The 25,828-nt window shown below is 47.2% G+C and overlaps 1 protein-coding gene and 1 long non-coding RNA gene across 48 annotated transcripts in view; one reads left to right on the forward strand and one right to left on the reverse strand.

Annotated features, from left to right (window-relative positions):
* Positions 1–275: 275 nt before the first annotated feature.
* The window catches only part of LOC125740328 (uncharacterized), an 87,566-nt gene continuing 62,013 nt past the window's right edge, over positions 276–25,828 (reverse strand). For 8 of the 47 annotated variants that reach the window (XR_007397543.1, XR_007397540.1, XR_007397539.1 and 5 more), the window contains 4 exons: positions 7,136–9,513; positions 3,014–3,067; positions 2,640–2,725; positions 276–631 (listed from right to left, as the gene is read on the reverse strand). The gene's annotated coding sequence lies outside the window, so the exon portion shown is untranslated. Of the gene's footprint in view, positions 632–2,639; positions 2,729–3,013; positions 3,125–7,135; positions 9,514–10,382; positions 10,674–11,013; positions 11,335–13,431; positions 13,967–21,778; positions 21,868–22,152; positions 22,264–25,828 lie in introns of those variants that run through there. The other 39 variants (XR_007397547.1, XR_007397528.1, XR_007397541.1 and 36 more) reach the window with 27 other exon arrangements.
* On the forward strand, positions 15,303–15,934 carry LOC125740366 (uncharacterized). The gene is made up of 2 exons (XR_007397590.1): positions 15,303–15,368; positions 15,728–15,934. It is a non-coding gene; the product is annotated as an uncharacterized LOC125740366 (long non-coding RNA).

Raw genomic sequence — 25,828 nt, forward strand, 5'->3', positions numbered from 1 at the left:
TACTGGAGACGGCGATCGTGCGGGAAACAGGCAAGGGAAACCAGGTACGGGGAATAACGGGGTTTTATTAGAGTAACGGGGACTAGGGAGCATCGGACAGGGACTAACAAACATCCACAATGACGGACAAGGGTAACAGGCAAGACCAGGACTTAAAACAGGACAAGACTAAGCAAAGTAATCAGACAAGGCTGGAGACAATCAGGGACGCACACGCGGGTAATCAGGGGGCGTGGCACACACGAGGAGCCGACGAGCCGGGTCATGACAGCTAATGATATTTTCTCCATTAATATAAAAGTGACATTTCGCAGACCGCCAGAATAAAACCTCACATTTACATTTATCTTATTTAGCAAAAGTTTTTCTCCAAAGCGACGTACAAGTGCAGCAAATGGCGTCTTGATCACGGTAAAAATGCACAACAGCCACGAATGTCTGTTTCTCACTGGCTGATTCTTACTGTCACACTGTAACATGACATTGCTGCATGCCATTTAAATACAGCTCACATCACTGTAAGATTCTCCTCCATGGCGATGATCCCTCCCCATCACTGGAGTATCTGCGTGTCCCTCTCATCCTGGGCAGCAGCTCCCCACATGTAGAGCAGTGCCTCAGTTGCTGCCCCCTATTGGACAAGGAACAGACAAGCATTAACATCAATTTGGTTTCTCAGACACTAACACCTTCCTTAGCATTTCAGGGAATGTAGAGAATCAATGTTAGTTCTACAGGAACAGGAAATGAACCAGATTGATACATTAATCTGTGAAACCTCTTTAGTTTCATCCGATTAAAATCTGATGCCAAGTGAACCGCAGGTATGATGCTGGAATCATGACCATATACAGTGTCAAAGGAAACTCATAGCTAGGTGAACAGTAGGCAGGGTGTGTATTTTGGCAGCTTGGATGCCATGGGACCATCTGATTGTGTAATTAGTACCACAGTAATTCTTCCTTTCTGTTGCGGTGATGCTGGCACTTTAATATCAGCGAAACGGCAGAGTGTGTGAGGGGCTGGAGCTCCCATATGACATCAGGGTTAGGAAGTGGCTGTAGAGCAGAGTGTGTGAGGGGCTGGAGCTCCCATATGACATCAGGGTTAGGAAGTGGCTGTAGAGCAGAGTGTGTGAGGGGCTGGAGCTCCCATATGACATCAGGGTTAGGAAGTGGCTGTAGAGCAGAGTGTGTGAGGGGCTGGAGCTCCCATATGACATCAGGCGCTAGGAAGTGGCTGTAGGGCAGAGTGTGTGAGGGGCTGGAGCTCCCATATGACATCAGGGTTAGGAAGTGGCTGTAGAGCAGAGTGTGTGAGGGGCTGGAGCTCCCATATGACATCAGGCGCTAGGAAGTGGCTGTTGAGCAGAGTGTGTGAGGGGCCGGAGCTCCCATATGACATCAGGGTTAGGAAGTGGCTGTAGGGCAGAGTGTGTGAGGGGCTGGAGCTCCCATATGACATCAGGGTTAGGAAGTGGCTGTAGAGCAGAGTGTGTGAGGGGCCGGAGCTCCCATATGACATCAGGGTTAGGAAGTGGCTGTAGAGCAGAGTGTGTGAGTGGCCGGAGCTCCCATATGACATCAGGGTTAGGAAGTGGCTGTAGTGCAGAGTGTGTGAGGGGCTGGAGCTCCCATATGACATCAGCGTTAGGAAGTGGCTGTAGAGCAGAGTGTGTGAGGGGCCGGAGCTCCCATATGACATCAGGGTTAGGAAGTGGCTGTAAAGCAGAGCTGAATGTATGTAGCAAAAATATACGAATAGATGGTTATAAAATACCGAAACGGTCAGCAATATCAGGACAAAAGTATAATCATCAGCGGACTAAGGGGGATGAGTGATGATTTTGTTATTCTTCGACTCCCGGAGACTGGGAAAACGTGCTGGGTGTGTGATATGCCCTCCACTGCAACACTGACTAGCGGGGCAGCGGAAGTGGCAGTAAAGTACACTGGTGGATGTCTATGGATGCTGACTATCATGGGTTGTCATGGGCTGGCGGTGGGGTCGCTTTGGCTTTGCATGACTGCTTCACGCTTGCTGGGTTGTCTGTTGGGGGGTGATGCTTGGCGATTGCTTCTTGCGTTAATTGACGTGCCAGCTAATTTGGTGGCATGCCGGTTGATGTATGGGGTGGCTGTGGGCTGGCGTCCCCTGGCTGGTGGCTTAGTGGGTGTGGGGTGCTCAGGGGGGGCTGCAGATACTTTACCGTTGGTTCTTGGTGGGTGGCGCGGGTCTGTGATGCATCTTGTATTGGTTTGTGCATTGGATCGTCGGGGGTCATGGATTGCTTGGGTGTTGCTTAGATGTATGGATTTTGTCCTTCTTATAAAGTGTCACTTTATGTAGTTGTGGTGTTTTTCCTTCATTTTGGAACCAGCCACTACTGTTGTCTATAGATGTCCAATAGACTGAATTGTCATTAGGAGGTCGAACTAAAGTGTGTTTTATGTTTCTCATAATCGTTTAAATATGGCAGTTACGTTATAAAAAGTAATGCTTTTCTTTAAACAGTGCAGTCGGGATTTTCTTCCATGGCCGGTGGCATAATTTATAATCAGTGAACATATGACCCACATGCAGCATGGCACAGACTAAATGTATCACAGCTCATGTTACAGCAGATTCTCCAAACTCACCTCTCTGTGCTTCAGGGTGACTGAGCTGTAGATCACGTCGCTGGCTGGGTTACAGCAGGACAGTGTGAAGAACATCCTGAGGACACCTGCTGAGAGCATTTAGCTGCTTACAGTGGAGGTACAAGACTAACCTTTGTACAGAAACCACAAATCCATAAACTCCCAAACCTCCCATGTGAATCACTATGAAATATCAGGGGTATCATGGTACTTCTTGGTTCATTACTGCTAATTCTGATACACATGGATCTGAGAGATCAGCTGAGGTGTAGATGTACCTGCCCAGTCAGTACATTATTGATATACTTGTCACTCTCATTGGTACGGGCATAGGAGCAGTATCACAAAAACTGATTTACATGAAACCATCTTACCTCTGGCAGGACAATGGAGCTGTAGGTGACATCAGCACCAGGCTCCTCAGAGGTCTGAGAGAGGAACATTATGACCATGTATCTCTACAGAACCACCTGTCCATTCTTTAACTGACAACAATGAAACGTCATTAGTGATGAATTTGGAGATAATCCAGTGTACAAGTAAATAACTTTACCATTAAAGTTATTTTCCAAAATTAAGACTTTTTATTTCCATTTAGAAACCATTATAATGCAGTAACTCACTTTTGAACTGGCAATGAATAATAAAGGAACTATCAGCACCTGGTAATGAATGACAAGAGGAGTACGACACCCGGTACTGAATAACAAGGGGAGAATCGACACCCGGTACTGAATAACAAGGGGAGTACGACACCCGGTACTGAATAACAAGGGGAGAATCGACACCCGGTACTGAATAACAAGGGGAGAATCGACACCCGGTACTGAATAACAAGGGGAGAATCGACACCCGGTACTGAATAACAAGGGGAGTACGACACCCGGTACTGAATAACAAGGGGAGAATCGACACCCGGTACTGAATAACAAGGGGAGTACGACACCCGGTACTGAATAACAAGGGGAGAATCGACACCCGGTACTGAATAACAAGGGGAGTACGACACCCGGTACTGAATAACAAGGTGAGAACCGACACCCGGTACTGAATAACAAGGGGAGTACGACACCCGGTACTGAATAACAAGGGGAGTACGACACCCGGTACTGAATAACAAGGGGAGACCACCAAGCAGACCAAGACATTGAAAGAGCAGCAAAGAACAAAAAGACTTGCTTGTCGGGGTAGAACACGCTCTTTATTTGCAGTCTTTAGCAGGAAAATAAGAAGCACCCAACAAGCACCAGACCTAACACAGTATGAAAACACAGGAAGGTCAGAGGCTGGACCGTCAGGTACGCAAACGGTGGGTGTCGCGTTTTAAGGAAGACACGAGACAGGTTGTAAACTGAAGCTGTTCAGTCATTTTTTCCCAAAAAACCTGCTCTCCTCTTCCTGTGCACTGTCCCCTTAATATTCCCCAAACGTAACGTATTTTTTGTGCGAGTACATAACCTCTACTCCCCCCCCCCCCCAGAAAACAAAATCAGTCATGATAATTCGGCAAACTGCACTCACCCAGTTGTTTGGGATGCCCTAAAATGTTTCAGATAAACAATATATTAACACAATTTGGCATGGAAAAGCACAATAGTACTTAGCGTACCCAGCACATTAAATGAACTGCACAGAGAGCCAGGTGCAAGGTCAGCATATCAGAATTCAGTCAAAGTCCCTTGGGTAACCTGGGCGAGACTGGATGCGAGCTGATCTTCGAGGGGACTCCAATGTAGACTTGAATGGATGTGCGGCTGGGCACTGAGTGTGCTGCACTATGGGTTCAGATGTGAGCACACCTCGTTCCATAGGTAAGTTCTAATCACCTTCTGATGAAGGGGAGCCAGCATGAACATGAGTGCTGGCCAATTCCGGAGCTGCCACCTTGCGGAGGCGGCCAGCGTGCCATCGAGACCCATCAGAAAGAGAAAAGGTAGCTGGCCCTAGCTTCCCCGCCACCTGAATAGGAGGGGACCAGAATGAGACCAGCTTGTGGTCACGATGAGCGCGGCGGATTCTGACCCAATCCGAAACGGCAATAGTGGGGTTCCTCGTCCCCCAAGACCGATCAAACCGCAGCTTCATCTTGTGCTGCTGGGCGGACACCCTGTGGCAGCATGTAGGGGGAGGGGCCACTGGCCTTGAGTCGATCCAGTGGAAGCTGCAGTTCGCAGCCCAACATAAGTGACGCTGGCGAGCAGCCTGTTGTGCTGTGCTTGGTGGCTCTGTAATGGAGCAGTGTGTGAAGGAGCACCGCTGAAAAGGGGTAACCTTCAGCTAAGTGGGCTCAGATGCCATACTTAAGGGTCTGATTGAGACGCTCCGCTCCGCCATCGGCCTGGGGGTGATATGAAGCTGTGCAGATGTGACGGATGCCTGGATCCGTCAGAAAGGGTTCGAACTCAGCAGACACAAATTGGGGCCCATTATCCATTGTAATAGCCAGAGGAAGTTCCCATCGAGCAAAGAGGGCGTCTAAAAAGTCAGTGAGTACCCGTGCCGTGACAGTGCCAGTGGAGACCACCTCAGGCCACTTAGAGTGGAGATCATGCACCACAAGGAGGAACCGCTGCTGGTGTGGAACTCCATGTAGTTCCCCACAGATATCCAGTAGGAGATGTTCCCCAGGATGGGCCAAACCGGAGGCTGCAGGGGGGGTGGTGCAGGTTGGCCCATTTTCCTGCTCATAAGGCAAGCTGCACAATCCCTAACTAGGTTTTCTATGTCCCTATCAATGCCGGGCCACCATACTAGGTCCCTACAACGTGGTTTGACATGTACAATGCCCAAATGGCCTTCATGTGCCATGCTAAGAACACGGGCCTGAAGGCTGCTTGGCACCACTGTGACAGCTCCACGAGCTACGCAGTGCTCATTCCAACATGAAAGCTCATCCCTGACCCTGTGGTAAGGGGTCACCTCAGCAGAGACTTCAGTCGGCCAGCCTGTGCGAATGTATGTACGAAGCTGAGGAAGGACTGGGTCTGGTTCTGAGGCCAGCTGGAGTTCATCAAAGGAGACAGCTGCCTTCAGTGGTGTGTGCATCATCTGGCTGAGGTCTGGTTCCTGAGAGATGGAGTCAGGTGCTGCAGGATACTGGGTGTAGCGGGACAGCAGGTCTGCCACAACGTTATCACAACCTGGGGTAAAACAGGATGATATTGTACTGCTGCAGTTCCTCAGACCACCGGTCATTGTGGTTTGCATCCTGTACTAGCTGTTGCAAGCAAGGCTGTCAGGGCCTAGTGGTCAGTGCGCAGTGTAAATGCCCTGCCATAAAGATGTGCCACCGCTCACAGGCCCAGACACAGGCTAGAGCCTCACGTTCGCCCACGGAATATTTTCGTTCGGTGGGGGTGAGAGCACGGGAGGCAGAGCCAATGGGCCAGTCCACTCCATCCTGCAGCTGTGACAGTACAGCTCCAACTGCCACAGCTGAGGCATCACAGGTGACAGAGGTGGGGCAGGAGAGGGAAAAGTTTGCCAGAATAGGAGGTGATGTGAGATGGGACTTCCGGAGCTGGAAAGCCTCAAAGCAGGCTGGCATCCAAATGCATCTTTCTGCAGCAGCTGATGTAATGGAGCTGTGGTGGCGGAGTAGTGAGGCAAAAAACACACAGGTAATAAGCTGTCATGCCCAGGAAAGAGAGAACCTGGTTAGCATTCGTGGGTCCAGAAATACGCTGAATGGCCTCAATATTAGGTTGAAGTGGAATGAGGCCCTCAGCCGTGAGGCAGAATCCATGGACCATGATGTCATCGAGGTAGATAATCACCCCAGGTATGCCAGTGAAGATGGTAGTCATAATCTTCTGGAAGCAGCTGGGGGCAGAGCTAAGCCCAAATGAGACCCATGTGCACTGAAACACTCCAGCATGTGTCACAAAAGCCGTGAGATTCTGGCTGTCAGGCTGGAGAGGGATCTGCAGATAGCCCCGACGAAGGCCCAGTTTTGTGAAGACCATCGAGACCATCTGTCCTTAACCGACACAGATGACTTGCTTTGTAACAAACACATTCACTTTTAATCAGCATGTACATACATCTGAAAATATTATCAAGTCTAATTAATGAGTAAAACTATCTACTCAATAGGGGCAATAGTTTTCTTATTTCTATGACAACTGATTACCAGTCTGAGCTTGCTGGTAACCAATCAGTGAATCCCAGCCGGCCCTGGTTAGAATAACTAATTCAGGGAGGTTTTTATAAGCTCAGCTGGGTGGACACAGACTCAGGGGGTCAGAGGAAAGTCTGATCATGGATCATGGAGGAAAGGGTTCGGGTTAGAAAGGCTCCTTCAGGGCTGCTGTCCTCTGATGTCCTGTTTGTACTATAGTGGATTTTAGCTCTGCACTGTTATTCCTTTTCCAAAGGGTTGTGACCACGTTTTATGTTTTAATTTCACTGCATAGACCTGTGTGTCTGAATGCTGCTGTCTGTGTCCCTGTCAAGCAATCTTTGGAAAAGGATAAAAGCATGAAGTTGCCACTCACTGTGTTTGTCCCGCACTTTCCATGTGATGATGATGACCAACAGCAGCACCAATAAGCTCAGTCCTACATACAGAGCCAGCTGGACCAAAGAGCTGAATAAGAGGGTGGATGTGAACAGTAAAGTCTTACATGCTTTATAGAAACACGGTACAGCCACATCTGTACTATTACACAGGACACATGTGAGGAACAGGAGACATTAACAAAGAGCATGAAAATAGCTAGAGATTATCACACAACATGTTACACTATTTTGTAAAAACAGGCCTGCAGTCGTTCCCCAGCAGCACAGGGCACAAGGCAAGGGCTCACCCTGGATGGGATGGGATCTCAAGTTTATTATTAAGAAAATGAAATAAAAAACAATATCTTTTTTTCTTAAAATTAAAATGACAGTTTCCCATCACTGTGTGATCAGGTAAATGCTGCTAGCAGGACCCCCACACTACTGTAAATGCTGCTGAATGCTTACCTCCGTTTTTCATTATCCCCTCCTTCTTCATCATGTGCAGAGAAAAGGAGAGCAGTGGAAACAGGAGAAAGGATTGTTAATAAAAAGCAATTTTCTGTTAATAAAGACTAAGAAAAGGTCACTCTTGAAACATAAATATAAATTATGAAAGATATTCTACAGAGAAAATGATTAGATGGAGAACAATGAATTAGTGTCATGACCAAAGTGTTAATATCCCAGGGCACTGATAGTGAACAGGTGAGATTAATTATTTTATGAAAATATTATAATATATTTATTGTAGCTTTAAACAAAATGTACTATTTTATATCGGTAAAACACAGCCATCCTGTTTTGGGGTGGGGATTTATGCGTATTGCATGTCTAGGCATGTCGGTCAGCTAATGTCCGCGACAGTGGGTAACGGGGCGTCAGCACAAGAGCTTTTGGAGTCGTGAGCGATAAGCCCATGAGAAGGAAGCAAACAATGAAACAAATGGCCGCCGGTTGACAAATTGTTGCAGGGTGACTGCAGAGTGACTGTAATATCTCGTTTAACCGCTGGTCCTGGATGTAAGAAGCAGACAGCCAGCAGTCCCATCCTGGCAGAAAGCACATTACCTCTATTTATTAATCTGTCTTGTTTGTGAATAGTATAAAATAATATATTTCTAATTTAAATAAAAGTCGATCTCTAGCACCACAGCTCTGGGGCTCTGGCATAGGCCCGGACGCCCCGCTGCAGGCCTCGGGTGTTGGGTAAAGTATCTGTCACGATCGGGGTGGTGCAGGCAGGCAGCTGGGTACGATCGGGAAAGAACACGTGGGTAAGCAGGGGGCGTGGCACACATGAGGAGCCGACGAGCAGGTCATGACAGAACCCCCCCTCCAAAGGCGCGCTTCACCGGGCGTGCCAGGGAGGAGGCGACAGACGGGACACGGGAACCGGGACCTGGAGCAAAAGAAACAGAACCATCAACGAGAGACGGGAAACAGGACCGATGCACAAAACAGGGCAAGAGACAGGACGTGAGACAGGAGCTGACAAAGGACAGGGAAGGCAGAAAGACAAAGCAGGAAAGGGGACATAGCGGGAACAGGAGGAACAAAAGGAAGGAGGGACAGAGGCAGAGAATGAGGGGAATGGGGGCAAAGTCACTAGGGCAGGCAGTGGAAGGGGCGCCTGCCCGGAAGCTGCAGGTTGCTGCAGGGGGGGCGCCTGCCCGGAAGCTGCAGGTTGCTGCAGGGGGGGTGCCTGCCCGGGAGCTGCAGGCTGTAGGAGCGGCAGAGAGGGCGCCTCGGGCGTGGGCGTGGTCTCCGCAGGCAGCGGCGGCTGCACGGGAGCGGGGTCCGCAGGCAGCGGCGGCTGCTCAGACTCGCAAGCCGCAGGTGGAGGAAGCTGCGCAGACGTAGCGGACAGCGGTGATGGCTGCTCCGGCTACGCAGGTTGCAGAGGCGGGAGCTGCGCTGACAGCGCAGGCAGAACTGGCAAGTCCTGGGAGGGGGAGACGGGTGCGATCCTCTTCGGGACCCGGGGCACTCGGGGGATCGAGTCCCTTACAGCCCTAAAACCTCCCCAATTTGCCAGTCGTTCGGGCCGGTAACTGTACCGGTCCAGGGGCGGTAGCTGCTCTGGGGGGATAGGCTCCAGCACAGGGAACGTGAAGGGCTCATCCTCGTCGTCGTCGCTGGGAGCCCAGAGCCTCGCTAGGGAGTAGGCTCCCAGATAGAGCGGTTCTGGGTCAGAGCCCAGGACGAGCTCCTCTCTCTCGCCCTCCGTGAGAGGCCAGGGGTTGGCGAGGGAGCAGGCGCCCAGACTGATCGGCTCCTCCAGGTGCTTCCTTCTCCTCTGCTTCCTCCTTTTCTTACGGTCTGTCATTCTGTCACGATCGGGGTGGTGCAGGCAGGTGATCGTGCGGGTTAGCTAGTACGAAGCAGGCAAACAGGCAGGTATCGGGGCAAAACGGGGGTTTATTGGGGGAAACTAGGACTAGCGACTAGAGACAGACAGGAAACCATCACCAATACTACAGCTAACAACAATGACAGACAAAGGACTCAGGTAAGACACGGACTGAAATACACAGGACTGATTGAAAATAATCAGACACAGCTGGGTACGATCGGGAAAGAACACGTGGGTAAGCAGGGGGCGTGGCACACGTGAGGAGCCGACAAGCAGGTCATGACAGTATTAGTATCTGATGAGGTTATCAGAGCTGAATTACAGGATGTCTCTCTAAGAATTAAGGCTGATGTGTAAGTCAATATTCCAATACATTCATAGACACATAAAACTACAGCCATCCACCCATCTATCTTCCACCCCTTTCTCCTGGTCAGGGATGTGGGGCCTGGAGCCTATCCCAGGTAGGACAGGGCACAGGGATGGAGTACATCCTGGACAGGATGCCAGTCAGTCATAGGGTACATAGACACACACTCTCTATTAGAGACGCCATTTAGCCTGACTTCATGTCTTTGGACTGCGGAAGGAAACCCACACAGCACATGGAGAACATGCAAACTCCACACACACAGAGCAGAAGCCAGATTCAAACCCCTAAACATGGAGGTGTTAAGTAACAGCGCCGCCTACTGGACCACCGTGCCACTAGCATAGAAACTATAATCCCAATAAATTACCTTATTTCACAATATCTGAAAATAGGGGACTATCCCCACAAAGAAGCACAGACCCCCTTCATGAAGGAAACTGTAGGGTTAATTAGTTTTTATCTATTTATATTCAAGCATAAATGATTCACATGCAGATTTAAATGAATTACTTACGTCTAACAGTAATATGAACTGGGATCTGCAGGATTCCAGCAGCACACCAATACCAGCCAGTGTCCTTCCTCTCCAGCCCACTCATTGTCACACTGAAGACTTTATTTACTGTGTCATCCCTGATCAGGACAGGCCTCCCATCCAAACTCACTGATCTCTCTGATGCACAGCAGCCCCCAATCTTACACCACATCCTATGTCTTCTGTTGTTTCCATAGTAACACTGAACACTGACACTGTCTCCATCCACACCCGTCACCTCCTGTTTCTCCACTGACAGCCCTGGAGGACCTGAACACACAGATAAAACACTCAAAGATTTGCATAGCAATGAAATGTTTATGAATATCAGCCCATTACAACATGCATATGTAAATGTTTGTCAAATAAACTGACATTTCTTAACATATTACTTATCATATTTAACCCCATGTAGTCGTCCATTTAAACTGTCACTTGTTACTTCTTCCAAGTCTCGTTTATCACATTGAATGAAAATAAAATGCAGATTTTTATAATATTAAAGCATCTTTTCCTTTAATATTTCTGTTAATGTCCTTCCTTTCTGGCTAAATGACATGTTACATACTGTGCATTTCATTGGCTACAGTCTGCAGTACAGACATCTTACCATCAATGACTGACAGGTTAACCCGATCTCCAACATCTGAGGCTCCACTATGCTTCACACCACACCAGTACCTATCAGAGTCCTCAGCTGTCAGATTGTTGATGGTCACAGTGAAGACTCGCTGGTCAGGATCATCTCTGACTGACACTTTACCCTCCTGTGGAGAGTCAGTGTGTACTATGGGTGTACATGAACTTACATTAAACCCTCTGCACCAGTATTTCACATGAGTTTTATATCTGTCATCACAGAAACATGGGATGGTGACAGATCCTCCTCTCTGTACAGTCACCCATCCAACTGTGGACACACTGTCAGCACCTGCAGGGAGAACAGCCAACTGAATTCACATTTTCCACATCACAGTATCTCTAAGTAACTGTATAATGTTTGTATAATGCTTGGATTAGGGTCACATTCATTTATTAGAACCACAGGGATATTTAAAAGACAAAGACTGTCATTTTGTCACAAGAACAAGGGAGAGACACAGGAAAACAAAACAGGTGTCAGATCTTGGGAAGGGCTACAGCGGGATGTGGGATCGGGAATCTGAGCCTGGCAGTGTGTTCTAGGGTCTGAGAGGAAAACCAGGACCTTAAATCCCTAGTAAAAGGCCTAGATGAGGTGAATGAATGGGCTTGTCACTGTGGGACGACCACACCCCTGTGACACTAAGGCTTCATTTGTAAACTTAATTCTGTGGTATTTGACTTAAGAATGAGATACAGAAAGTATTTAAATGTATTTTAGTTCAGCCATCCATCTTCCACATGCTTATCCAGTACAGGGTCAGTACAGTACAGCGAGTGTGGAGCTGATCTGAGGCAGCACAGAGCACAAGGCAGGGGAATACCCAGGACAGGATGCCAGTCTGTCACAGGGCAAACACTCACACACAGTCACTATGGGCACTTTTAGAGGCACCAATTCACCTGAACCACGTGTCTTTGGACTGTGGGAGGAAACCGGAGAACTGAGAGGAAACCAGCATAGATACAGGAAGAACATGCAAACTGCCCACAGAGAGCTAGGCCAGATATCAAAACCACAAGCTTGGGGGTGTGAGGCCCCCACACTGCCCCTAGTCTCTACCAGCTAGAGGTTAACTAGCTCTCCAAACCCACTGTAGAGTGAAAGACAAGCAGGTCTAATCTCGATCCCTGAGGTTGATCTTGAGCCCTGATAAACACAGACCTGCTCCAGTAGCACATGAAGCTGGGTGTTTAGACCCCACTGACTGTACACACAGAAATGACAGATGGCATCCCGGCCGTCTGCTCACATAACCACCTGTACTGCTGAAATGACCCCAGTCAGCCTCACAGAAAATCACAGGGTACAAGAGACGAGGGCATCTTATCTGCAGTAACAGTGTCTTTTTACTGATTGATCACTAAAAGGGAGAGATGACATCATCACACAGTATATTTAGATATTATACTTAATATCAATAATCTGATTCACGATAGATTGATCATTCCTTAAATATCACTGTTCCTGAAATAGTTTGCAAAAGACTTTAAAAAGCAAATGAAATCTGCTTTTTTAAAAAAAAACAAAATTAGAAATTCATGAGGTATAATTTTCTCTTTTGAAATTACAGTGGAAACTGTTTATATCACGTCTGTCTGGGCAAAATTGATCACTATAAGCGGATGATCATTACAACAGATTTTATTCTTCTTCTTTATGCCTCAGGCAGATTACTATCTAATTGAGGTTTGTATATTTTTACATGAATATAAGGTAATAAACTGCACAGCGTAACTATTCACTGAATTTTATTGACGATGTCAAAACACAGTACAGCTGTTTCAAACGCTTTTCAAATTACAGTACTGTACAAATTAAATTACTGAACTGTGCATAATTCAAATACGCTATAATACAGTACAGTACTGTACATAAATATTCAGTTCAATACATTTGTATTTTCACAGCACATTTTCATGTTTTCTGTGCACGCAGCATTAGCCTTAGGTAACTAGCCAGAAGCAGGCAGGTTACCGCAAGGCAAAGTTACAGGACGATCAAAGTGAAATTACATTATATATAAAAAAAGAATTACTACCTCCGTTTTCATTTTTTCTATAGGTCGTCATGTCGAAAAAGACCCAAAATGATCAGTGTTAGCAGACTGCTTGATTACTATAACTGAATTATCTAAACAGTATTTGTACAGGAATGGCTCTGTGCCAAGCATTTGATCCATATTACCGTGATCACAATAAGTGGCTTCCACTGTATGCAAGAATGTGTCATTTGTTAAATATCAAAAAGTACTCAAAATATCCAGGACCACATTATTGTAACTAGCAGCAGATCTCCATCATGATCTCCAAACTGCAGCTGAGAGTGTGGGGAGGAGCAGGAGAGAGATCTCTACTCAGTTCCACTGTAATGAGTGACACTCACCTGTGAGCCCAGCAATGAGAAGAAACAGGAGCATCAGAGGATCCATACGTGTGTGTGTCACTGAGCCCAGATCTGTGGAGACTGACACTCACTTCCTCATCCTCTGTACCGTCACTGTCTCTGTCGTTTCTATTCTCACACACAGCAGGCAGAGTGAAGGGGGAGTGGACACTTTACACAGGAAGTGATAAAATCATAAGGCTGAATGTCTAGCGCTTCATCAAGTCATAACATTACTGTTACTCAAGAACATAAACTATCAATGCATAGACTCCTTCAGTAATAAAATTTAAATTTCAGCCGGAGTAAAGAAGACTTCATGAACGACAGTATCCAGTTTATATCCATTAATATTATCCATCCATGCATCCATCTTCTATACCCACTTGTCCTGTGCAGGGTCACGAGGGTCCACAGCCTATCTGGGAAGCTATGGCCATAAGGCAGGGAATAACCCAGGATGGGGCACCAACCCATTGCAGGGCAAACACACCATTCACACACATGCACACCTACAGACAATATGGTAACTCCAACTCACTGTGGGGTGAAACAGGAGAACCCAGAGGAAACCCCACACCGACATGGGGCGAACATGCAAGTGCAGGGGGAATATTTAAAAAATTTAAGTCAGTTTGCTTGGTTTCCTGTGTCATTCATGTGACTCACAGCTATTTTCTGCAGATACAAAAATAAAGTGTGAAATGAAGAGCTGAGAGGGAGAGACACTGCAGAAAACAGTGAGGGCCAGTACATACTGTCAGAGGTTATAATCTTTACGATGTGTGTTTGTCCACTGATGCATTTTCTGTGTATTTCTTATCAGTTAAAAGGAAAACATTGTTGATGTTGTCTTTGTTCTGTTGTTTACAGGAACAGATATTTTAAGAATATTTGAAATCTTATTTTAGCAACATAAAATAACTGATAGTTGGTCTTTACAAAGTATCATTTTAGCTCACAGGGTAGCTTCATTAGTTGTAGTCAGTATGGTTTGAAACTACCACAGCACTTTTGATGCCGCAAATTTTAGGTTCATAATGGAATAATATAGACTTATCTTAAGATCTCTTGCATGCATAATTAAAAAAAAGTAAAAAAAATAATAAAAAGAAAGATCTCTGGCATGAGTGCGAGTCAGAGAGCGTGTGTCACGTCACATACGTTAGAATTGGCAGCCCTGCATATTTCTCTTATGCACGAGTATAAAGTAGCTGACATATTTTCAGTTACTTGAGGTGAGACTGTGCTGCATACAGAGGGTCTATCCTCAGGCCTTTGTTTCAGTCCTTATTATGCATTATACAGTTTTTAAAGTGCCACTGCATTAGGTCCTTTTAATTTCTGTGGATCAATACTAAAACAAGAGGCCCAGTAGGATCGCCTCTGTGGGTGTACTCACTGTGGCTTAGTATGACTGCCTCTCAGATCAGCGCACACATTGCACTTAAAGTTTCAGGCCTGAACACGCTTTCGTTATCACCGTGCTACTTTCTGTGTTGTGCTTTTCTGTTTCATGCGTTGTCTTTTGGGTTGAAGAACAGCACTACTGCACAGAATATCGGAGCTCATGATTGTCCTTATTTTGCGATTTATCTGGGGTTGTCTTGCGTGCATTGACACACAGCCCTCATAGATTTATCCAGTAAGCAACTAAGCGAATACAATTGAATCGTGCTGCACATATAAGAAGGTAGCCCCGTATTTTAACAAATATCTCGGACTTCTTGTATTTTGCATCTAGTTGTTCCTGGATACTGTAGTCCGTCAAAATTTCCAGCAAACTCTGCACCTCTGCCGTACACCAAAGTATTTCATTTGCCGTAATATTTGTTACGTTTGTCGCTACTAGTCAGTACGAGCTGCAGCACGCGCACCCTGCAAACGACCCGGAAGACGAGGATCCGGGAGGCTGCAGCGAATATGGTGTTGTTAAGGTTATTATTTACCGTATTGGCGTGTATATTTCAAATTTTATTAAGTGGTTTACATTTGTAATGGCTCGGACTAAATGTTGCAATGTCAAGTATGCTAGTAACTGATTTTCTTGACATCTCAGTTAAACTTTGGAGTTATGGTAGCTGTTACCTAGTTAGCTAATGGTAGCTTAAACGGCGTAAATTAGACACGTTTCCCCTTATTGCAGAGCTTCTCCAGTGAGCCAGCTAACGTTAGCTTGTAATGTTTAAAGTTTCTCATTTGTACAATTTGTAGGTGTCCGAACGCTAAAGCGTGTGGGTTTGAATCCCCTTGCAGAGACCGTTGCTGAACGTGTTCCTTTTTTGTGCTTTTACAGACGCTCCCCTCCAAATACTGAGCAGGTTCTGTGCCCATACCGATTTCTTAAAGAAATGATTGACCACAGAAAGTTTGTCATGTCCTGCTGTTTGTTTGCTTTTCATTTTGTCTCTTGTGAATTTTTGTTTTTTTATAGGCCAGCATATTTTATTTTATTATGAACCCCTTTGCTACTTGTGTAAAACAAAAAACATTTGAAAAATTATTTGAGGTTCTTTGTTGCTTTTTCTCATCCAGCTTTAAGTACTGTTTGGTACATCATGACATTTGTAAGTTGTATTACATATAAAAGTTCACACAGTCATAGGGGTATTAATAATCCATCCATCCATTTTCCAAACCGCTTATCCTACTGGGTTGCGGGGAGCCTATCCTGGAAGCCATGGGCACAAGGCAGGGAACAACCCAGGATGGGGGACCAGCCTATTGCAGGGCACACTCGCACACCATTCACTCGCACACCATTCACTCGCACACCATTCACTCGCACACCATTCACTCGCGCACACACACATATGGGCAATTTAGCAACGCCAATTAGCCTTAGCATGTTTTTGGACCGTGGGGGAAACCGGAGTACCCAGAGGAAGCTCCATGACGACATGGTGAGAACATGCAAACTCCACACACGTGACCCAGGTGGAGACTCGAACCCGGGTCCCAGAGGCATGAGGCAACAATGCTAACCACTGCACCACCATGCTGCCCCTTATTAGTAATATATGGCAGTCAATGTTGTCCATAAGACCACATTGTAAAAATGTGTGTCAGTGTATAAAAACACAAATGATTTTCTCACTGTCACTGTTTTGATTATGGGTACAGATATGGTGGTACTGCAATATGTCAGTATATCTGCAGACTTTGTCAGTCCATCATGCAGCTGTAATGATAGAATTAGAACATTTCTGTGTACTGCTACCACATAGTGGACAAATAAAAGATTGCAATCAATTCTAAAATCAGTCAGTCAGCCAAGATGTCTTTACAGGCAGTCCCCGAGTTAAGGAGGCCGACTTACGGACAGCTCATACTTACGATCGGACTGCCATGAAGCCTTTTATATAAAAAATTTGGGCTAAATGCAATGGTTTGTAATAACAAACAGACACGACATTAGTGACGCTCCTGAAATCATTGCACGGCTTCAGCGGCTTGCTGGCTGGAAGTACAGTACTGTATTTTTGTTTTTTACTGTATGTATAGCAGTAATAATAATGATAATTATTATCATGTACTGCATTTACTTTTCTGACTTTCCTACAAATTCACCTTAAAGACTGACTTTGGGAACCGATCTGGTTTGTAACCTGACGACTGCCTGTACTTTGAATATAACCTCCTGCCCGACATTAATCCATATGATGTCCGTCCATTGGAGGGCTCATACACAGTTAAGGGTTGAACTACATGCTGTCAAGTTATAGTTAATTTATACATTTTCCTGGGATATCTGCTGTTAGTCATTATAAACACGAAGTGAAGAAATAACCATCCTGAAGTAAGTGATTCTCACCTGGAGGCCCATCAGCGGATGAAGAGGAGCATTAGAGGAGCCTTATGTGTGTCTCACTGACCTCAGATCTGTGGAGACTGACACTCACTTGCTGATTGATCAGTCCAATGAAAAACCCACTTTCTCCTCTCTGATTGGCTGATACGAGTTCTGCTGTCTTCTGTGTCACCTACTGACAGACCACAGCCCACCTGACCAACGTCGTCCTTTACAGCAGTGACTGGCTGTGGCATGTGTGGCTCTATAAGGGCAGCCCTGCATGTGCTGAGGAGGCCAGCAGCACTGCCATGGGGTGTGTGCCACTGGGGGAGGGAGGGTGTCTGGGGGCAGGGGGGGAGGAAGAGCAGGAGGAAGAGCAGTGCCCAGGGCTCTACATCAGCAAGAAACTGTCAGCGAGAGAGACAAAGTATAGCACCACTGAGAAACAGTGATTGATAATTAAGTGAGCTGTCCTCACCCTCCGCTTCTACTTCCTGGGGGGGGGGGGGTACTTCCCCCTCTGTTGTGTCCGTGCTCCCCCCATTACTCAGATCACTTAGCACTGTCTAGCTGGAACACCCTTCAGCTTCCAGGGAGCCTATTAGCTGGGGGGCGGGACCTGGTCTGGACTGACTCCCTCCCCCAAGAAGGTGGGGGTCAGTGCAGCAGTGGATAGTTCCGGTCGAGAAAGTAAAAATCCAGACCAAGATTTAGTTTCAACCAACCAGCTGAGTACTCTGTGTCTGTGGCACTTTACACAACTAGTTGTTTGAAACAACATCTAAAACTGGATTTTTACTCTCTGGACCTAAACTATCCACTTCTGGATCAGTGTCATTCTTAAAGTCGTGTTTCAACTTCTGGCAAAGTTCTCCCAGGAGCCCATCTCTGTTGTATGTACAGTCGGCATGTAATTCATTCCTGCCCAGATCCCTGACAAACAGTTGGAGGCAGAATTACTTGTTATCAGAGTATGTGAATTTTTACACACACCAGCAGCTGTGACAGAATAAGATATTTCCTTTATACTGCTGCCACATACTGGACACAAAGAAGACTGCAGTCAATTCTAAAATCAAAGTTAGTCAACATGCTACCACCACAGACTATTACAGTTTTTCTGAATTGCTAAAACGCATTTCCTAAAATCTCCTCTTCTTTTCTCAAAACACTAAGCACAAACCCTAAAGTTCAAGCTATGCTCATAAAACCTTTTACTTGTCTTGCAAAATCAAACAGTTGAACCAAGACTATTTTAACTTTACTCAAAATCAAGCACAACTGTCAGAAAACACACAAAACACTACTCAGAAATTGACACACTACATAAACAAATGCAAATCACTCTGGGATAAAAGGAAAATAATCTTTATTTAGGACATTCCTGTACTTATGAAAGCTTATTTACATCCAAACAAAGAAACCTGCAGCAAAACAAAATGCACTCTGTACTTTTACATATTTTTACATCAAAATCAATCAGTCATTCAGCCGCATCATCATGCCTCTGCATCCAGTCAGGCCACAGGACTTCATCTACATCACATGCAATGTTCTCCTTTGCAAGAAAACGTGGAAAGAATCCTTCGTGAAGAGGGAGCTGAGCTGGAAGGCGAAGCTTTTGATTTACCAGTCGATCTATCTTCCTACCCTCACCTATGGTCTTGAGCTCTGGGTAGTGACTGAAAGAATGAGACTGTGGATACAAACGACCGGAATGAGCTTCCTCCACAGCAGGCCTGGGCTCAGCCTTAGAGACAGGGTGAGGAGCTCAGACATTCGGGAGGAGCACTGAGTAAAGCCGCTGCTCCTCCGCATTGAACTGAGCCAACTGAGGGGTTCGGGCATCTAGCTGGGATGCCTCCTGGACGCCCCCAGGGGAGGTGTTTCCGGTATGTCCAACCAGGAGGAGGCCCTGGGGCGTTTCTCTCGGCTGGCCTGGGAACGCCTTGGTATCCCCCGGTGGAGCCGGAAGAGGTGGCTGGTGAGAGGGAGGTCTGGGCATCCCTGCTTAGACTGCTGCCCCTGTGACCCGACCCCAGATAAGCGGCAGAAAATGGATGGATGGATGGATGGAAGGAAGGAAGGACGGACAGACAAGAGAAAGAGACACTGGCCAATACTTTCTCAAAATACTGTATATTATGATAATAGACATTTTATATTATACAAATAAACTAATACTGCTAATGATATTTTCTCCATTAATATAAAAGTGACATTTCACAGACCGCCAGAATAAAACCTCACATTTACATTTATCTTATTTAGCAAAAGTTTTTCTCCAAAGCGACGTACAAGTGCAGCAAATGGCGTCTTGATCACGGTAAAAATGCACAACAGCCACGAATGTCTGTTTCTCACTGGCTGATTCTTACTGTCACACTGTAACATGACATTGCTGCATGCCATTTAAATACAGCTCACATCACTGTAAGATTCTCCTCCATGGCGATGATCCCTCCCCATCACTGGAGTATCTGCGTGTCCCTCTCATCCTGGGCAGCAGCTCCCCACAGGTAGAGCAGTGCCTCAGTTGCTGCCCCCTATTGGACAAGGAACAGACAAGCATTAACATCAATTTGGTTTCTCAGACACTAACACCTTCCTTAGCATTTCAGGGAATGTAGAGAATCAATGTTAGTTCTACAGGAACAGGAAATGAACCAGATTGATACATTAATCTGTGAAACCTCTTTAGTTTCATCCGATTAAAATCTGATGCCAAGTGAACCGCAGGTATGATGCTGGAATCATGACCATATACAGTGTCAAAGGAAACTCATAGCTAGGTGAACAGTAGGCAGGGTGTGTATTTTGGCAGCTTGGATGCCATGGGACCATCTGATTGTGTAATTAGTACCACAGTAATTCTTCCTTTCTGTTGCGGTGATGCTGGCACTTTAATATCAGCGAAACGGCAGAGTGTGTGAGGGGCTGGAGCTCCCATATGACATCAGGGTTAGGAAGTGGCTGTAGAGCAGAGTGTGTGAGGGGCTGGAGCTCCCATATGACATCAGGGTTAGGAAGTGGCTGTAGAGCAGAGTGTGTGAGGGGCTGGAGCTCCCATATGACATCAGGGTTAGGAAGTGGCTGTAGAGCAGAGTGTGTGAGGGGCTGGAGCTCCCATATGACATCAGGCGCTAGGAAGTGGCTGTAGGGCAGAGTGTGTGAGGGGCTGGAGCTCCCATATGACATCAGGGTTAGGAAGTGGCTGTAGAGCAGAGTGTGTGAGGGGCTGGAGCTCCCATATGACATCAGGCGCTAGGAAGTGGCTGTTGAGCAGAGTGTGTGAGGGGCCGGAGCTCCCATATGACATCAGGGTTAGGAAGTGGCTGTAGGGCAGAGTGTGTGAGGGGCTGGAGCTCCCATATGACATCAGGGTTAGGAAGTGGCTGTAGAGCAGAGTGTGTGAGGGGCCGGAGCTCCCATATGACATCAGGGTTAGGAAGTGGCTGTAGAGCAGAGTGTGTGAGTGGCCGGAGCTCCCATATGACATCAGGGTTAGGAAGTGGCTGTAGTGCAGAGTGTGTGAGGGGCTGGAGCTCCCATATGACATCAGCGTTAGGAAGTGGCTGTAGAGCAGAGTGTGTGAGGGGCCGGAGCTCCCATATGACATCAGGGTTAGGAAGTGGCTGTAAAGCAGAGCTGAATGTATGTAGCAAAAATATACGAATAGATGGTTATAAAATACCGAAACGGTCAGCAATATCAGGACAAAAGTATAATCATCAGCGGACTAAGGGGGATGAGTGATGATTTTGTTATTCTTCGACTCCCGGAGACTGGGAAAACGTGCTGGGTGTGTGATATGCCCTCCACTGCAACACTGACTAGCGGGGCAGCGGAAGTGGCAGTAAAGTACACTGGTGGATGTCTATGGATGCTGACTATCATGGGTTGTCATGGGCTGGCGGTGGGGTCGCTTTGGCTTTGCATGACTGCTTCACGCTTGCTGGGTTGTCTGTTGGGGGGTGATGCTTGGCGATTGCTTCTTGCGTTAATTGACGTGCCAGCTAATTTGGTGGCATGCCGGTTGATGTATGGGGTGGCTGTGGGCTGGCGTCCCCTGGCTGGTGGCTTAGTGGGTGTGGGGTGCTCAGGGGGGGCTGCAGATACTTTACCGTTGGTTCTTGGTGGGTGGCGCGGGTCTGTGATGCATCTTGTATTGGTTTGTGCATTGGATCGTCGGGGGTCATGGATTGCTTGGGTGTTGCTTAGATGTATGGATTTTGTCCTTCTTATAAAGTGTCACTTTATGTAGTTGTGGTGTTTTTCCTTCATTTTGGAACCAGCCACTACTGTTGTCTATAGATGTCCAATAGACTGAATTGTCATTAGGAGGTCGAACTAAAGTATGTTTTATGTTTCTCATAATCGTTTAAATATGGCAGTTACGTTATAAAAAGTAATGCTTTTCTTTAAACAGTGCAGTCGGGATTTTCTTCCATGGCCGGTGGCATAATTTATAATCAGTGAACATATGACCCACATGCAGCATGGCACAGACTAAATGTATCACAGCTCATGTTACAGCAGATTCTCCAAACTCACCTCTCTGTGCTTCAGGGTGACTGAGCTGTAGATCACGTCGCTGGCTGGGTTACAGCAGGACAGTGTGAAGAACATCCTGAGGACACCTGCTGAGAGCATTTAGCTGCTTACAGTGGAGGTACAAGACTAACCTTTGTACAGAAACCACAAATCCATAAACTCCCAAACCTCCCATGTGAATCACTATGAAATATCAGGGGTATCATGGTACTTCTTGGTTCATTACTGCTAATTCTGATACACATGGATCTGAGAGATCAGCTGAGGTGTAGATGTACCTGCCCAGTCAGTACATTATTGATATACTTGTCACTCTCATTGGTACGGGCATAGGAGCAGTATCACAAAAACTGATTTACATGAAACCATCTTACCTCTGGCAGGACAATGGAGCTGTAGGTGACATCAGCACCAGGCTCCTCAGAGGTCTGAGAGAGGAACATTATGACCATGTATCTCTACAGAACCACCTGTCCATTCTTTAACTGACAACAATGAAACGTCATTAGTGATGAATTTGGAGATAATCCAGTGTACAAGTAAATAACTTTACCATTAAAGTTATTTTCCAAAATTAAGACTTTTTATTTCCATTTAGAAACCATTATAATGCAGTAACTCACTTTTGAACTGGCAATGAATAATAAAGGAACTATCAGCACCTGGTAATGAATGACAAGAGGAGTACGACACCCGGTACTGAATAACAAGGGGAGAATCGACACCCGGTACTGAATAACAAGGGGAGTACGACACCCGGTACTGAATTACAAGGGGAGAATCGACACCCGGTACTGAATAACAAGGGGAGAATCGACACCCGGTACTGAATAACAAGGGGAGAATCGACACCCGGTACTGAATAACAAGGGGAGTACGACACCCGGTACTGAATAACAAGGGGAGAATCGACACCCGGTACTGAATAACAAGGGGAGTACGACACCCGGTACTGAATAACAAGGGGAGAATCGACACCCGGTACTGAATAACAAGGGGAGTACGACACCCGGTACTGAATAACAAGGTGAGAACCGACACCCGGTACTGAATAACAAGGGGAGTACGACACCCGGTACTGAATAACAAGGGGAGTACGACACCCGGTACTGAATAACAAGGGGAGACCACCAAGCAGACCAAGACATTGAAAGAGCAGCAAAGAACAAAAAGACTTGCTTGTCGGGGTAGAACACGCTCTTTATTTGCAGTCTTTAGCAGGAAAATAAGAAGCACCCAACAAGCACCAGACCTAACACAGTATGAAAACACAGGAAGGTCAGAGGCTGGACCGTCAGGTACGCAAACGGTGGGTGTCGCGTTTTAAGGAAGACACGAGACAGGTTGTAAACTGAAGCTGTTCAGTCATTTTTTCCCAAAAAACCTGCTCTCCTCTTCCTGTGCACTGTCCCCTTAATATTCCCCAAACGTAACGTATTTTTTGTGCGAGTACATAACCTCTACTCCCCCCCCCCCCCCAGAAAACAAAATCAGTCATGATAATTCGGCAAACTGCACTCACCCAGTTGTTTGGGATGCCCTAAAATGTTTCAGATAAACAATATATTAACACAATTTGGCATGGAAAAGCACAATAGTACTTAGCGTACCCAGCACATTAAATGAACTGCACAGAGAGCCAGGTGCAAGGTCAGCATATCAGAATTCAGTCAAAGTCCCTTGGGTAACCTGGGCAAGACTGGATGCGAGCTAATCTTCGAGGGGACTCCAATGTAGACTTGAATGGATGTGCGGCTGGGCACTGAGTGTGCTGCACTATGGGTTCAGATGTGAGCACACCTCGTTCCATAGGTAAGTTCTAATCACCTTCTGATGAAGGGGAGCCAGCATGAACATGAGTGCTGGCCAATTCCGGAGCTGCCACCTTGCGGAGGCGGCCAGCGTGCCATCGAGACCCATCAGAAAGAGAAAAGGTAGCTGGCCCTAGCTTCCCCGCCACCTGAATAGGAGGGGACCAGAATGAGACCAGCTTGTGGTCACGATGAGCGCGGCGGATTCTGACCCAATCCGAAACGGCAATAGTGGGGTTCCTCGTCCCCCAAGACCGATCAAACCGCAGCTTCATCTTGTGCTGCTGGGCGGACACCCTGTGGCAGCATGTAGGGGGAGGGGCCACTGGCCTTGAGTCGATCCAGTGGAAGCTGCAGTTCGCAGCCCAACATAAGTGACGCTGGCGAGCAGCCTGTTGTGCTGTGCTTGGTGGCCCTGTAATGGAGCAGTGTGTGAAGGAGCACCGCTGAAAAGGGGTAACCTTCAGCTAAGTGGGCTCAGATGCCATACTTAAGGGTCTGATTGAGACGCTCCGCTCCGCCATCGGCCTGGGGGTGATATGAAGCTGTGCAGATGTGACGGATGCCTGGATCCGTCAGAAAGGGTTCGAACTCAGCAGACACAAATTGGGGCCCATTATCCATTGTAATAGCCAGAGGAAGTTCCCATCGAGCAAAGAGGGCGTCTAAAAAGTCAGTGAGTACCCGTGCCGTGACAGTGCCAGTGGAGACCACCTCAGGCCACTTAGAGTGGAGATCATGCACCACAAGGAGGAACCGCTGCTGGTGTGGAACTCCATGTAGTTCCCCACAGATATCCAGTAGGAGATGTTCCCCAGGATGGGCCAAACCGGAGGCTGCAGGGGGGGTGGTGCAGGTTGGCCCATTTTCCTGCTCATAAGGCAAGCTGCACAATCCCTAACTAGGTTTTCTATGTCCCTATCAATGCCGGGCCACCATACTAGGTCCCTACAACGTGGTTTGACATGTACAATGCCCAAATGGCCTTCATGTGCCATGCTAAGAACACGGGCCTGAAGGCTGCTTGGCACCACTGTGACAGCTCCACGAGCTACGCAGTGCTCATTCCAACATGAAAGCTCATCCCTGACCCTGTGGTAAGGGGTCACCTCAGCAGAGACTTCAGTCGGCCAGCCTGTGCGAATGTATGTACGAAGCTGAGGAAGGACTGGGTCTGGTTCTGAGGCCAGCCGGAGTTCATCAAAGGAGACAGCTGCCTTCAGTGGTGTGTGCATCATCTGGCTGAGGTCTGGTTCCTGAGAGATGGAGTCAGGTGCTGCAGGATACTGGGTGTAGCGGGACAGCAGGTCTGCCACAACGTTATCACAACCTGGGGTAAAACAGGATGATATTGTACTGCTGCAGTTCCTCAGACCACCGGTCATTGTGGTTTGCATCCTGTACTAGCTGTTGCAAGCAAGGCTGTCAGGGCCTAGTGGTCAGTGCACAGTGTAAATGCCCTGCCATAAAGATACATGTGCCACCGCTCACAGGCCCAGACACAGGCTAGAGCCTCACGTTCGCCCACGGAATATTTTCGTTCGGTGGGGGTGAGAGCACGGGAGGCAGAGCCAATGGGCCAGTCCACTCCATCCTGCAGCTGTGACAGTACAGCTCCAACTGCCACAGCTGAGGCATCACAGGTGACAGAGGTGGGGCAGGAGAGGGAAAAGTTTGCCAGAATAGGAGGTGATGTGAGATGGGACTTCCGGAGCTGGAAAGCCTCAAAGCAGGCTGGCATCCAAATGCATCTTTCTGCAGCAGCTGATGTAATGGAGCTGTGGTGGCGGAGTAGTGAGGCAAAAAACACACAGGTAATAAGCTGTCATGCCCAGGAAAGAGAGAACCTGGTTAGCATTCGTGGGTCCAGAAATACGCTGAATGGCCTCAATATTAGGTTGAAGTGGAATGAGGCCCTCAGCCGTGAGGCAGAATCCATGGACCATGATGTCATCGAGGTAGATAATCACCCCAGGTATGCCAGTGAAGATGGTAGTCATAATCTTCTGGAAGCAGCTGGGGGCAGAGCTAAGCCCAAATGAGACCCATGTGCACTGAAACACTCCAGCATGTGTCACAAAAGCCGTGAGATTCTGGCTGTCAGGCTGGAGAGGGATCTGCAGATAGCCCCGACGAAGGCCCAGTTTTGTGAAGACCATCGAGACCATCTGTCCTTAACCGACACAGATGACTTGCTTTGTAACAAACACATTCACTTTTAATCAGCATGTACATACAT

This window comes from Brienomyrus brachyistius, chromosome 4 (assembly GCF_023856365.1).
Source record: "Brienomyrus brachyistius isolate T26 chromosome 4, BBRACH_0.4, whole genome shotgun sequence".
NCBI classification, from domain to species: domain Eukaryota; kingdom Metazoa; phylum Chordata; class Actinopteri; order Osteoglossiformes; family Mormyridae; genus Brienomyrus; species Brienomyrus brachyistius.